Source organism: Pleurodeles waltl, chromosome 6 (assembly GCF_031143425.1).
Source record: "Pleurodeles waltl isolate 20211129_DDA chromosome 6, aPleWal1.hap1.20221129, whole genome shotgun sequence".
Classification (NCBI taxonomy): domain Eukaryota; kingdom Metazoa; phylum Chordata; class Amphibia; order Caudata; family Salamandridae; genus Pleurodeles; species Pleurodeles waltl.
The window spans coordinates 620,601,820-620,615,176 of record NC_090445.1 but is presented as its reverse complement, the minus strand read 5'-3'; positions in this window follow the sequence as shown (position 1 = coordinate 620,615,176).

The window sequence follows — 13,357 nt, the reverse complement described above, 5'->3', positions numbered from 1 at the left end:
TGTTGCTTGAATTGGATAGTGTCCCAGAAGTGGCGAGATTTGGCAAATTTATGCATCAGGCACGGATATTGTTAAAGGAGAAACTGCGCGAACTGATGCATGTGCCACTGGTCGATGTTGAAAGGCATTTAGCCAAACCACAGCTGCACATTTCATTTTATTTTTAATGAAACAGCGACATTTGGCTATTTATGCATCACGCACGGACACTGTCAAAAGAGAAACTGTGTGAATTGATGCCTGAGACACTGGTAGATGTTTAAATGCTTCTAGACAAACCACAGTTGCCCACTGAGTAAGAGATATCAATTTTTATTCGTAACAAACCAATTTGACATTTGTACTGATTAAATTATTTTTCTTAGATTTTAACTGTATGTAATCTTTAACTTAGGAACAACTATTGTTTCTTTTCACTTAGCATAGAAATAGATGGCATATTTTATTTGTAATGATTTTAGGTAATCATACAGTAAATGATTAATTAATTAATTCATTCATTCAATTCCTAAAGGTGCTGCATGATTGACATCTGAATATATACTGGTTAGTAGACTATAACTCAGTAGTTAGCTTAAAGTTTCCCAACAACATATTTTATTTGCAAACAACAGCATGATTATTAATAGATTTACTCCAAAGCAATATGCATTTTTGTAAATGTAAACAGTGTCCAAACTATTGCAAGATCAGTATTTGTCTCTAATATGTTAAAAGTACCTGTGATCTTCATGCTATTAAAACGCATTACAGGCCTTCACATATATCAACATGGTTTATGTTCTGTTTCTTCATTCTGTGTTTGTGGCGTTAAAAGCATTCACCTACCTCAAGGAACCAGGACTGAGGCTTTACAATGAGTGTGTTATTTACCACAAGCTCTTGCTTTCCTAGCGCAGTGTGCAGATTAATATTCTCTCACTTTTGTGGGTGAGTAAATTACGGAATCATTCCCCTCACTCTCCTATTGCTTAGCTTGAATGGAAACTTTCCACTTCTGCACTACGAGACAACAGCTAGGATGTAAAACCTATCCTGTAGAATGGTTTTGTTATGGACCTAGTTTCTACAGTAAGAGTGTTTCAAAATGTATACAGCACTAATGCTTTGATGAACGTTTAGGTTTAGCTAAAAAGCTGCTGTTTGCTTAAGGAGGGGATCTGAGTGATAAGCACCCCCACTCGCCCCGTAGAAAATACAGAAAAAGTGGAAAAGATCCTCTCAATTAGGGACAGGTCAGGATAGACAATATAACCTGGAGGATATGGTGTGGGTCTGGACACTACATTGAAGAGCATCGGGTCTTCAGCAGGTATGTTGGAAGAACTACATGGCTCTCTAACAAGGATGCATAATACATTAATGTTATACTGGAACAAGGCAGACATGGTGTTTTAGACTAACTGGTTAAGGGGCTTACATTCTATTCATTTATTTTTTTCATGCTAATTATATTCATTAATATCTATTAATCACTAATGCTAATACAAATGATATATGTTACATTAGCACATAATAGATGAAAGCAAGCAGGGAAGTATACTGCAATCTCTCAGTGAAATCATCAACGATTTTTCCCCATTGGTTGTATGAAGCTTTGTTAGTTGACATGAAGCACTGTAAGAGTGTAGGCACCAGCAATACATTTCAGATTTGTGAAGCCAATGTGACTCCACAATAAGTCCCAAGAATCATCAATTACTGCAGTTAACAGGGATCTATTTCAGATTATTAATCAGTCCAATATATAGACATGCCAGGAATAAGTTCAAAAGATACAGCAATACAACTGGTAAGCTGAAATATCTCAGTAGGTTCAGCCATAACGAGATGAGATACAAAATAGTCACAGCCACAGCAATACAGAAACAAAGTATAGTAAACAGATGTTCCATAAAGAAACTTCCCTTCTCTCTCCTACACATAGAGCATCTATAAGAAAATCTAATCAGGCTAATTAGGGAGTTAAGAAGGTTTTGGCCTAGTGTTAGGAATGGGGTCTCTAATTGGCAGTTGGTTTGCACCATGTCCCAGTCATTACACTCACTCTAGACAGGATAAGGGGGATACCCGCTCAGATAACCCCTGCTCACCCCCTTGGTAGCTTGGTACGAGCAGTCAGACTTATCTCAGAAGCAGTGTGTAAAGCATTTGCACATAACACACAGTAATAAGTGAAAACATTACAAAAGGACACCACACCAGTTTTAGAAAAATAGCAAATATTTATCTATATAAAACAAGACCAAATAAGATAAAAATCAAACATATAGTAAGAAAAATATGAATTCTGCAAGATTTACTCAAAACTACAGTTCCTTGAAGTCGATAGCTCCACCTGGGGCTATCATGACATTGTGATCAACAAAACCAACAGTTCAGGCCGTCCACGGCCGGCCCCGGCGTTACGGGCCAGCTACATTGTCGGGAAGACCAGTAAACAGTGATCCTCAAGGTGAGCTCTGGAAAGCGGCACCACTGAAGTCGCGGCGTCGGTTCCGGAGTCGGTGAAGGAGTCATCGGGTCCTTGAGGTCACACGCATTGCAGATTGAACTCCAGGCTGATTAAGTCAGGTGCGCTGGCGTGGATGGCGTTGGGGCTGCAGTGCGAAGCGGGACCATGCGATGTGCAGTACCCACAGGTCAGGGTGCAGGCAGTGGCTTGGTGGCGGCATCCAGTGGTGTCGGTGAGACCAGGGCTGCAGTGTGAAATGGGGCGGTGTGACGTGTGGTGTCCACAGGTCAAGGTGCAGGCAGCGGCATCGTCATTGCTGAAGCGCTGTCGTCGGTAGGCCCAAGCCAGCGGTGCGGGATGGGACGGTGCTTTATGACCCTCACGAGCAGTGTTCACAGGCCACGGTGCAGGCAGGATGCTTGATGACGATACAGGAGTCAATGGTTCTGGCATCTGTGGACTGGTGCTGCGATGCAGGATGGGATGGTGGTTTTTGCACCTCATGAGTGGTGTCCACAGGCCACGGTGCAGGCAGCGGCGCCAGTGTCAGCAGGAGCAGTGTCGTCGGGGATGCCCAGGCTGCGGTGTGAGCAGGCGATGCCGGTGTGCGGGCCCACAGGTTGTGGCGCGAGCAACGGCTCAGTGAAGTCGTCCGATGACAGCATCGGTGAGACCAGGGTTGTGGTGCGAAGCAGGGCAATGTGACTCCGTGTGGCGTCGGCAGGTCACGGTGCAGGCCAGCAGCATCATTGGCGGCGTCGCAGTGGTTTCTCCTCTTGAACAGCACAAAACACACAGTTCCCAGTGCTGCAAGTCGAGGAAACTGAAGTCTTTGGTGTCCCTGAGAGTTCTAACAGGAGGCAAGCTCTACTCCAAGCCGTTGGAGAATTTTCTCAAGCAGGACACACAGCAAAGTTCACCCTTTGCACTCTTTTCAGGCAGAAGCAGCAACTGCAGGCCAGTGCAGCAAAGGAACACAGCAAAGGGACAGAACTCCTCCTTCAGCTCTTCAGCTCTTCTCCTGGGCAGAGGTTCCTCTTGATTCCAGAAAGATTCTAAAAGTCTGGGGTTTTGGGTCTTCTTCTTCTACCCAGTTCTGCCTTTGAAGTTGGCAAACTTCAAAGCAAAGTCTCAAGTGTTTGCAAGATCCTTCCTTTTTCAGGCCAGGCCCCAGGCACACACCAGGGGGTCGGATACTGCATTGTGTGAGGGCAGGCACAGTCCTTTCATGTGTGAACGACCACTTCTCCCTCCTCTCTAGCTCAGATGGCTCATCAGGATATGCAGGCTACACCCGCCCCCTTTTGTGTCACTGTCTAGAGAGGTGCAAAACAGCCCAACTGTCAAACTGACCCAGACAGACAATCCACAAACAGGCAGAGTCACAGAATGGTATAAGCAAGGAAATGCCTACTTTCTAAAAGTGGTATTTTCAAACAGAAAATTTAAAAATCAACTTCACTAAAAGATGTATTTTAAAATTGTGAGTTCAGAGACCCTAAACTCCACATTTTTATCTACTCTCAAAGGGAATCTGTGCTTTAAGGATATTTAAAGGCAGCCCCTATGTTAACTCATGAGAGAGATAGGCCTTGCACAGGGAAACCCGAATTTGACAGTATTCCACTGTTAGAACGTATGAAACACACCAGTGTATGTCCTACTGTCTTATCCAGGTAACTGGTTGACACCTGTTCGGTATAAGTCAATAAGGACGCTAAATGAAGGACCACACGCCAATTATGAATACAATTTAGCTTTACTAGAATTTCAGGTAAATGTAGGCATTTAGCACATTAACAATAGTAGAATAAGAATAGCAATGAAAAGCATCTATTTATGTATAAGTTCGCTACAAAGAGCATCTATGCATATATATAAGCAAAGAGTTCATTGACAGATATAAGCTTTGATTAACTGTATACCAAAATGCATCACACTACGATGTTCAGGAAGCAAAATAGAAATGAGTTGAATACTTCAGATAAGCTTCGATTTACTGGACACCAAAATGCATGTTTCAATTACTGCAGCAGGCTCACACTGCGATGTACAGAAAGCAAAATATAAACAAGCTGAATACTTCAGATAAGCTTTGATTTACTGCACACCAAAATGCATGTTTCAGTTACTGCAGCAAACTCACACTACGATGTTCAGAAAGCAAAATATAAACGAGCTGAATACTTCAGATTATTAAAGCAGTGCAAGCATAAATAATCAATCATAATAATAGAGTAGAGAAACAAAGGCCTTTCATCCCTGTGTGGAACTTAACTTAGTCCACGAAATGCTGGGATGCCCTCTACAGCCTGCTTGGACCTCTCTCACCCTCAAGCACCACGGTCTCTGAACAGCAAAACAGGGAGGCAGCGCTGGGCCATGGCAGCTTTCACAACCCCATCTGCAAGCTTCAAATCCCTCACCTGCACTTTTTCTATCTCTTTCTGGCATTTTCTAGCTATGTTATCAGCACTTGGCTGCTCTGCCCTTCCCCAGCTTTTGTTTTCATTCCATCTTCTCCCTGTACTCTCGTTCTCAAGGTTGAGACGGAGCCTTCAACACAAACAAGCTTAAAAATAATATCATGAACTTTTCCACGTTGTTTGGGGGGTTTCAGCAGGCATCACGCTCATCTACACTGCTCAAGCTAATTAACCCTTCGCATCACAATGTCTTCCGCACCTTTCCCTATATTGGTCACCTACCTTAACCATACTCTGCACCCTGCCCCTGGGGCTACCTAAGGCCTAAAGGGCGGGTGCCTTACATGTAGTAAAAGGGAAGGTTGAGGCCTGGCAAGTGGGTACATTTGCCAAGTCGAATTGGCATTTTAAAACTGCACACACAGACACTGCAGTGGCAGGTCTGAGTCATGTTTACAGGGATACTAATGTGGGTGGCACAACCAGTGCAGCAGGCCCACTAGTAGCATTTGATGTACAGGCCCTGGGCACCTCTAGTGCACTTTACTAGGAACTTACCAGTAAGTCAAATATGCCAATCATGGATAAACCAATCAACAGCACAATTTATATAGAGAGCACTTGCACTTTAGCACTGATTAGCTGTGGTAATGTGCACAGAGACAATAAACCAGCAAAAACATACCTGAAAAAATAAGAGGAAGAAGGCAAAAAGTTTGGGGATAACCATGCAAAAAGGGCCATTTCCAACACCTAGCACGGACTTCTGTAGAAGTTTTTGGGAAAAGGAATAAGTGTGTAGCATGAAGCTTCACACTCACAAGAATAGAGGAAAAGCAGAAGGGTGTGTATCCCTCAAAGTCTAAAGGAAATCTGCCTACCTACTATTTGTGTGAACACAATAGCAGTTTCAGCAACATTCATATCTTTTCCAACACCACCAGGAACCAATCAAGTAACTCAAGAAATGCATTTGCAACTTCCCTTAGGGTTCCCATTGCATCGAAACGTAGACAGTAACAACTTTGAACATCTCACTGTCCTGGTAAATGATGAACAGAAAGTTTCTTCTCACCCTTCAGTCTCCACAATTTTTGCCAAGTTTTTCACTTCAGGCCTCAATATCAGCAGTTTAATACAAACAATATTCCTTCCTCTAGCTAATGAGAATCATGATAATGCCCCTGCAAAGGAAAGAAATAGCATTCTTGTATAGCTAAATTTTAGGACACAAACTGAAATGCATTTAACTAAATAAAGTTAGCTTTTAACATTAACTTGAATACATGTTCTTGCATACACAAGTGTTGCTTTCAAAATAAATGCAAAACATGAATAAGAAAGGTCATGATTACATGTTTATTCAAACATTAGTGCATTTGTGTAAACATTTCTATCCTCCACAATGATTACATTTCATTAATACATTTAAATGCTTCACACACATTAATACGATTAAGGCAAACAGTGAATATAATGTCAAATACAAGTATGATTGCACAATCGTGACATGTAAAGGATGGAGTCTAAATTGTGCTCCTCCTAAAGAATAATTATTATAAAATACCAAGATCTGTATGCATGTTGATTCTAGTGTTTCAGAATATGAGTCTTAATTTATATCCAGCAAGAGCTTCTCTGACACCAAGTTTTATTACTCGGCCCTCTTAATTTTTAAGTAAACAATTAGCAATTCTATACCCAACCTTAAAGGAAGGAGAGGAAGGGATTGAGGTTTGCAAAACACCTTTCAATGCTAAACGAAACCAGAAACAAAACTGCAAAGCAAATCTGTCTTTCCTTGGAAATACACTATATCACCCACAGACTCACTAATAAGGACATGTGACTCTCAGTCACCAGAGATGGCAATCTTCTTCATTGGTTTCCCATCTCACAGGGATCAGATATGTCATCTGTCAAAATGGACTCCAGTAGAAAGAGAACTCTGTAGAACCTGGAATAATATCCTGCAGAACATCCGCGTAAGGGACCCCCGATGTTCGAGGGCCATACTCTCTCCATCTACCCTGATTACACTCATAGAGTGCAGGAACAAAGGAAGACTTTGTGTCAGTCAAGATCCGATTGTGAAACCTTAACCTGAAATATAGCCTTACGTTCCAGTGAAACTAAGGGTTCAGTATGAGGGCAAGACACTTTTTTTATTTTCCTCGGAGGACGCCAATGCTTGGCTTGTTTCTAAAGGAGGCAGATTCATCCAGGAATTGTTGCAGGCAAGCAGGTCTCATCATCCTGCACCAGGTGGGCTGCCATGCCTGCGGCAGTACCGGGACTGATGGCAAAGTGCAAATGAGGATAATGGGTCGGAGAAAATTGTGGATGGCCCCAATGTTACCTGCAAACCAAGGAGGTGGTGCCCGTCTCTACAGAGAGACCTGACACTTGGAGACCATAAGTGCCCAGACCTGAACCCTGACTGACGTGGGTCCTAGAGTGAGTCTTGGAAGGCTCCCCTATGTCTGAGCTTGGCGAGGACCCCTCCTCCACTCCTCTGTACTAGGACACAGCTCAGCCTCATTGGGGAAAAGATGTGTGGAGGATTGTTATGTGATGTACTGTGAGTTGTTGATTTTGACCTTCCCCGTTGCTTGGAGGGTATACTCTTTCTCCCTTTTCCTAGTCAACATATGTTTACACCAGTGGGAGTGCTGCACCTTAGAGGCTGATGTCACAGGGAGGTGATTTGAGTGCCCAGGCCACGCATCTTCCCTGCTGACATACCCTCTTGCAGAGCACAAGGTGTACCAGGTGTTTGGGTGGGAGTGTTGTGTTATAATGCTTTCTCTCACCTAACTGAAGTTGAGCTATGGGGCGGGATTTGCTGACTCCCAACTTGTTTATGTTTCAACCAGGTGGGTGGGTGATACCGCCCTAGGGGTGATGGGAGTTGGGAGAACATGTTGGTAGTTTAGTTGTGGTATTGTTAGGGAAATTGGTACTGCTTGGATATGTCTGAGACCTTTGGAAAAGGTTGGAGGAGTCTGTGTGCTGAAGGCTTGAGGATAGACAGTTACGGAAGACTGAGCAGTTCATTGCTACCCAATACAGAATATGGTTGCTATTATGAGCAAATTGATTACATGGAATATTTGAGTTCTCACCCAGTTCGAGAAACGTAAATGAGTGTTTGCTTATTTGAAACGTTATAAGATTGCCATTGCATTCCTCCGGAAGACGCATGTATGGGGGAATTGCATTCCTAGCCTATGTAAGCCCTCGAGGGGGCACATTTATGCAACCTCATACTCTGGCTATGTGCGAGGGACACTTATCTGTGTGGCTCCTGGAGTACCGTTTAAACACCAAAACCATTTAATGGATCCGGAGGGGAGGTATGTTATATTGTATGGCACCATCTATGGCAGGGAAATGTGTCCTATGCCCCCAATAATTATTGCCCGAATTTCTTCCCTGGGGTCATGTCTAAGGCGGCACCCTCTGCAGATGTGGCCGTGGTGCTGGGGGGGACTGTAATTGTGTTTTGCACGGGGAGCTCGACCAGGAGCCCCCTCGTCTAAACCCCTGTTCACCGGGGCACTCAGAGACCTGATAGATGGCCTGAGTCTACATGACATCTAGCTCGAGAGGCACCCTACGAAGAAATATTCTCTTGTTATATCCAGGTGACAGGTACTTCTAACCGCCTGGACTACTGCTTGGTCTCTACCGAATTGTCACCCAGGGTGTCACTTATCTACCCAGATATCTTTTGAACCACTCCCCGCTCCTGATGACCTTTGGGGGAAAGCTGGATCACCCACCCAAGGATATCTTGGTGGCGTCTAAGGCAGAGGCCGTATTGCATCACCAATTTGCACAGATGGTTTGAGGCACACTGACTCACAACTTTACAGACGCACCAGCAGAATCCTCGAGTGGGAGGCCATGAAGGTCATCCTGCTCGGTGTTTGCATCACCCCGTCCTTTGGGGTATGAAGGCAATTAGAGCATGATATCCAGGTTTGGGAAAAGGAGCCGGGACGCTTAGAGACTGTGTTTCCCCTCAACCCCCATATACTGACATCGTGGCTTGCAGCATGTACAGACTTATTGGAGGACTGGCGCCAGCTCGAGAAACACCATTACATAGGTTAGACAACGACCACACACAGACGGGGATAGGATGGAAGCACTGCTGGCCCAGTTGGTCTTGAGGGAATCCCGACCCCACTGTGCTGTCAATACATGATGACATGGGTGCCCTAGTACACACCCAGAGGGAGATTAACAAAGTGTTCTACATCCTCCTGCACAAAGTCTTTACCGAGCAACCACCCAGAGGCTCTGTCAGAATTTCTGACAAATGTACAGCTTTTCCCCTGGACTCAGATTCCAGGAATATATTGGATGACCTGCTCTCTAAAGAGGGGGTCTTAGCAGCAGTCAGATGCCAAAAGACAGCAAAAACCCAAGGCAGTGATGGACTGACCATGGAATTTTATCACAAATATGCAGATGTCCCTGCTGAAAGGCTACTGGATGTTTATAGAGAGGCATTACAACTCAGCACATTGCCGTCCTCCCTAAGAGAGGCAGTAGTGGTCATGATTTGTAAACCGGGCAAGGATTCAATGATGGTCTCGGCCTGCCGGCTCGTCTCCTCCCCCGGATGCCCACTCTAATACACCTGGACACCTGGGCTTCATCCCAAGATGAAACACCCTGCACAATTTGAGACGGTTGGCACATGTATACCATTCCCCACAGCTTTTAACTAATGATTATGCCCTGGTGCTCCTGGATACTGAGAAAGCATCTGATTCACAGAATTGGGAATATCTGTGGTACATGCTCCAGAAGATGGGTCTAGGTCCCGGATTCATCTGTTGGATCTCTCTACTTTATGCGGACCCCTGTTCCCAAATGCATTCTGAGGGAATGGTATTGGAGCCCTTTCAGTTGAACAGGGGCACTTGACAGGGCTCCCCTCTCTCACCACTCCTGTTTGCCATTGCCATGGAGCCCTTATCGGAGACACTACCATGGGCACTGAGCCTATGGGGCATCACAGCTGGGGAGACCACACAGGTCTAAATTGTTTCTGCTGCGTAGAATTTCCTTGAAGCAGGATTTCCCTGGGAGCAGCAGGAGGTTCAATATCTTTGTATACAGTTGACTCATACAGCCCCAACCTACCTTGAGTGAAACTCTGGCAGAGCGGTAAAGGGGATACATTCCTCGGCTCGATTCTGGAGGTAGTTCCCATTATCCCAAATGGGTAAGATTGCTACACTAGAATGATAGGACTTCCTTGCTGTCTTTATGCGATCCCACAACACTATTTCCAGACTTTAGATAGTCTCATGGTGGACCCGCTCTGGGAGCCCTGGCACAAACGTATTGGGCCTACCACCTTGAAAAGATCGTGGGAGCGAGGGGAGCTCGAGGTCTCCCACTTGGAACTTTCTTATATGCAAGCCCAACTGCAACATGCAGTGCATTGGCTAGACCAGGACAGCAATTGGGAGAGAAGACTTCTAAAGGGCACACATGAGGGGAAACCCCTGCAGGTGCTGCTGATGGGGGGATAGAGGATTCCCCCCATCTTCCTCCACACCATTTGCTTGGTGGTGGGGGTTTGGAAAGGGGCATTTCAACAGGTCATCTGCCATGCTCTGTATGCTCCAGAAATTCCCCTCTGGGTGATACACCTTTCCTGAAAATTGCATACTCTATGTCTGTGCAGAGATGGAGGGATGGGTGAAAGATATAGATGATTGGGTGAGTGTGGAGGAAGTGCAAATGCGCAATGTTCGTAGAGATGAGCGCTTGGAAGATGATTTATGTGCTTGGTCTTCCATGTTATCTGACCTGCAGGAGACACGCTCCTGCTTATGAGGAGGAAGATGCCTGACTAATTGAGGGCTCTGAGGGGAGACTGAAACAGATCGCGCACACTTCATGACACTTGGGCTGGCATGGTCGTGAGACAGACGCATCGTCTACTGGACTCCTAAACAGACTCTGTGTGCTGACCACCAAACAAGCAAACTAACAGGGGTTGGGAGAGGGGAGTTTACAAGTTGTATGTTATGTTATAATTTTCTTTGAAGCGTATCTCTGTCCTTCATAATCTGGGAACGAACGAGCAAAACTTTCCATGAAGTTACAATTCTGCTGTGTACCTATGAGGTGCAATTGGTTGTCATCCTAGGACCACCCTGAGTGGCTACAATGTTATTGCCTTAATGGTTTTGTTCTGATGCTCGAAACAATGTATAATAGAATACAAATCTCGCTGGAAGAAATATTGCTCATATCCTGAAACTTATGATGTAACAGATATGTGAAAAAAATCAATAAAGTTCTTTGAAAAAAGGTCCTCTATGAAGGATAAAGCACTCCATTAAACACACACCACCTGCTGCTTAGTGAAATTACAAGTCCTTTCCCACATCGACTAGAGCAATGGGCTGCTCATCAGCCTCGCTCACTCAATCTATAATCACACTACCAGAGAGTTGTGAGGGAGATTAGAAATACAGTATATATTTAGTGGGAAACGTCCCATACTAGCTCCCTCTCTGAAAGACTAGTTACCACAAGAAAGTATGGGGTTCAACAATGATGTAGAGCTCTGTACACGGGGGACTATCTGTGGGCTCATGGACCTCATTGGGTTCAGAGAATGCGTGGTGTGGGTGCTGTAACAGGAGTACGAGGGGGGGGGAATTTCCTTTTACTGACTAGGTGGTCTTACACACTATATAGTGTCATGCTTCATCATCTAGCCCCACCCAGGTAGGATAGTACCACCTGGGTGGACTCAACCTCACTGTTAAAGGAACGGGAGGGAGTGTGTAAATAAATTTTATCTGGAGATAATGGGATCCAGCTAAGCTTAGGGGATATAAAAGCACCTAGGCAGTTGCCTGTGTGTAGTCTACACTTTAATAGGACCCAGTGAGTCCTTGTTCTCACCGTGGTGTCCCACCCTGTTTTAGCCGCACCAGCAGTTAGCACTATTAAAGTGTAGTCTACACACAGGCAACTGCCTAGGTGCTTTTATATCCCCTTAGCTTAGCTGGATCCCATTATCTCCAGATAAAATTTATTTACGCACTCCCTCCCGTTCCTTAAACGATGAGGTTGAGTCCACCCAGGTGGTACTATCCTACCTCGGTGGGGCTAGGTGGTCAAATTATGAAGCATGACACTATATAGTGTGTGAGACCACCTAGTCCATAAAAGGAAATCCCCCCCCTCGTACTCCTGTTACAGCACCCACACCACGCATTCTCTGAACCCAACGAGGTCCATGAGCCCACGGATAGTCTCTCACTCAACCCCCAAAAACTTCAAGACCCACCTCCATTCAGATGGACTCCTGATCACCAGCCAAATCAAAAACAAGCACATCACTCTTGCATTCAGTGATCGGCAGTGTGTGCACCTGTCAACATGCATCTAATTGAAATCAGTTTCAGTCATATACAAAGCCTTACAAAACAAGAAACATTGTTTGTCACTCACTGCAGCTGCTTCATCCACAGCACGAATCTGATGAAACTCAAAATCCTCAAGAAGAAGAAAGGAGACACAAGAAGAGTCCAGGCTTCTATGCCCCGACCTTAGACAACTCACCCTTCTCCTGATGATGGTCAATATATTCTTGCTCTTCATGAAAAAAAAACATTAAAAACATCCTCGTCTCCCTTTACCTCCTTCTTGCCTCGCTATCCTGCTCCCATGTCCTCTGCTCTCTCTGCTCTCATTTCGCATCCTTTACAAAGAATTCCCTTTGTGCTTTTGCGCTTATATATTTATACATGCAGCTATATTTCTCTTGTGTATATATTTCTACCCCTCAGCTCCTACAAAATGGTCTGCGTCTATGTAGACCTCACACAACAGCTCTAGTTTCCCATCACATCCAGAATGCTCCACACCGCTTGGGGTCTACGCTGTCACAATGTACAAATCCCTGAAATAAAAAATATATGCTTTTGACTCCCCGGGCATTTTGTAAGATTGCCTAATAATTCCCAACTCAGTTTTTCATTTACATAGGTTCACGTTTCTTTTAGTATTTGCTTTGCTGTCAATTGTGTCTGTAATCTTCTAAGCCTTCTTCACCTCTCTCTATTTACCTGCACTCATTAATCTGCCTTCATGCCCTACTTTGCTTGTGGATTGATTCCACAATGCTGGTTGTATAACGGAACCACGTATGCCTGAACCACGCATGGTTAAACAACACAGTTGGAACAACGACTGACTCTTTACCACGCATGCCTTTACCACACATACTTTTACAACGAATTTCATTGTAAAAACATGCTTAGTAAAGGCATATGTGGTAAACACATGCATGGTTCTGTCATATAACTCCTCCCCTTAGCATAAAAAACTACCCCAACTCCCCCACACACCCTGAGGCCTAAAAATACCGCCCCTAAAAATCACCACCCCCAAAATCTAATCCCAAGCCACTCCCTGCCCTGGGCCCTAA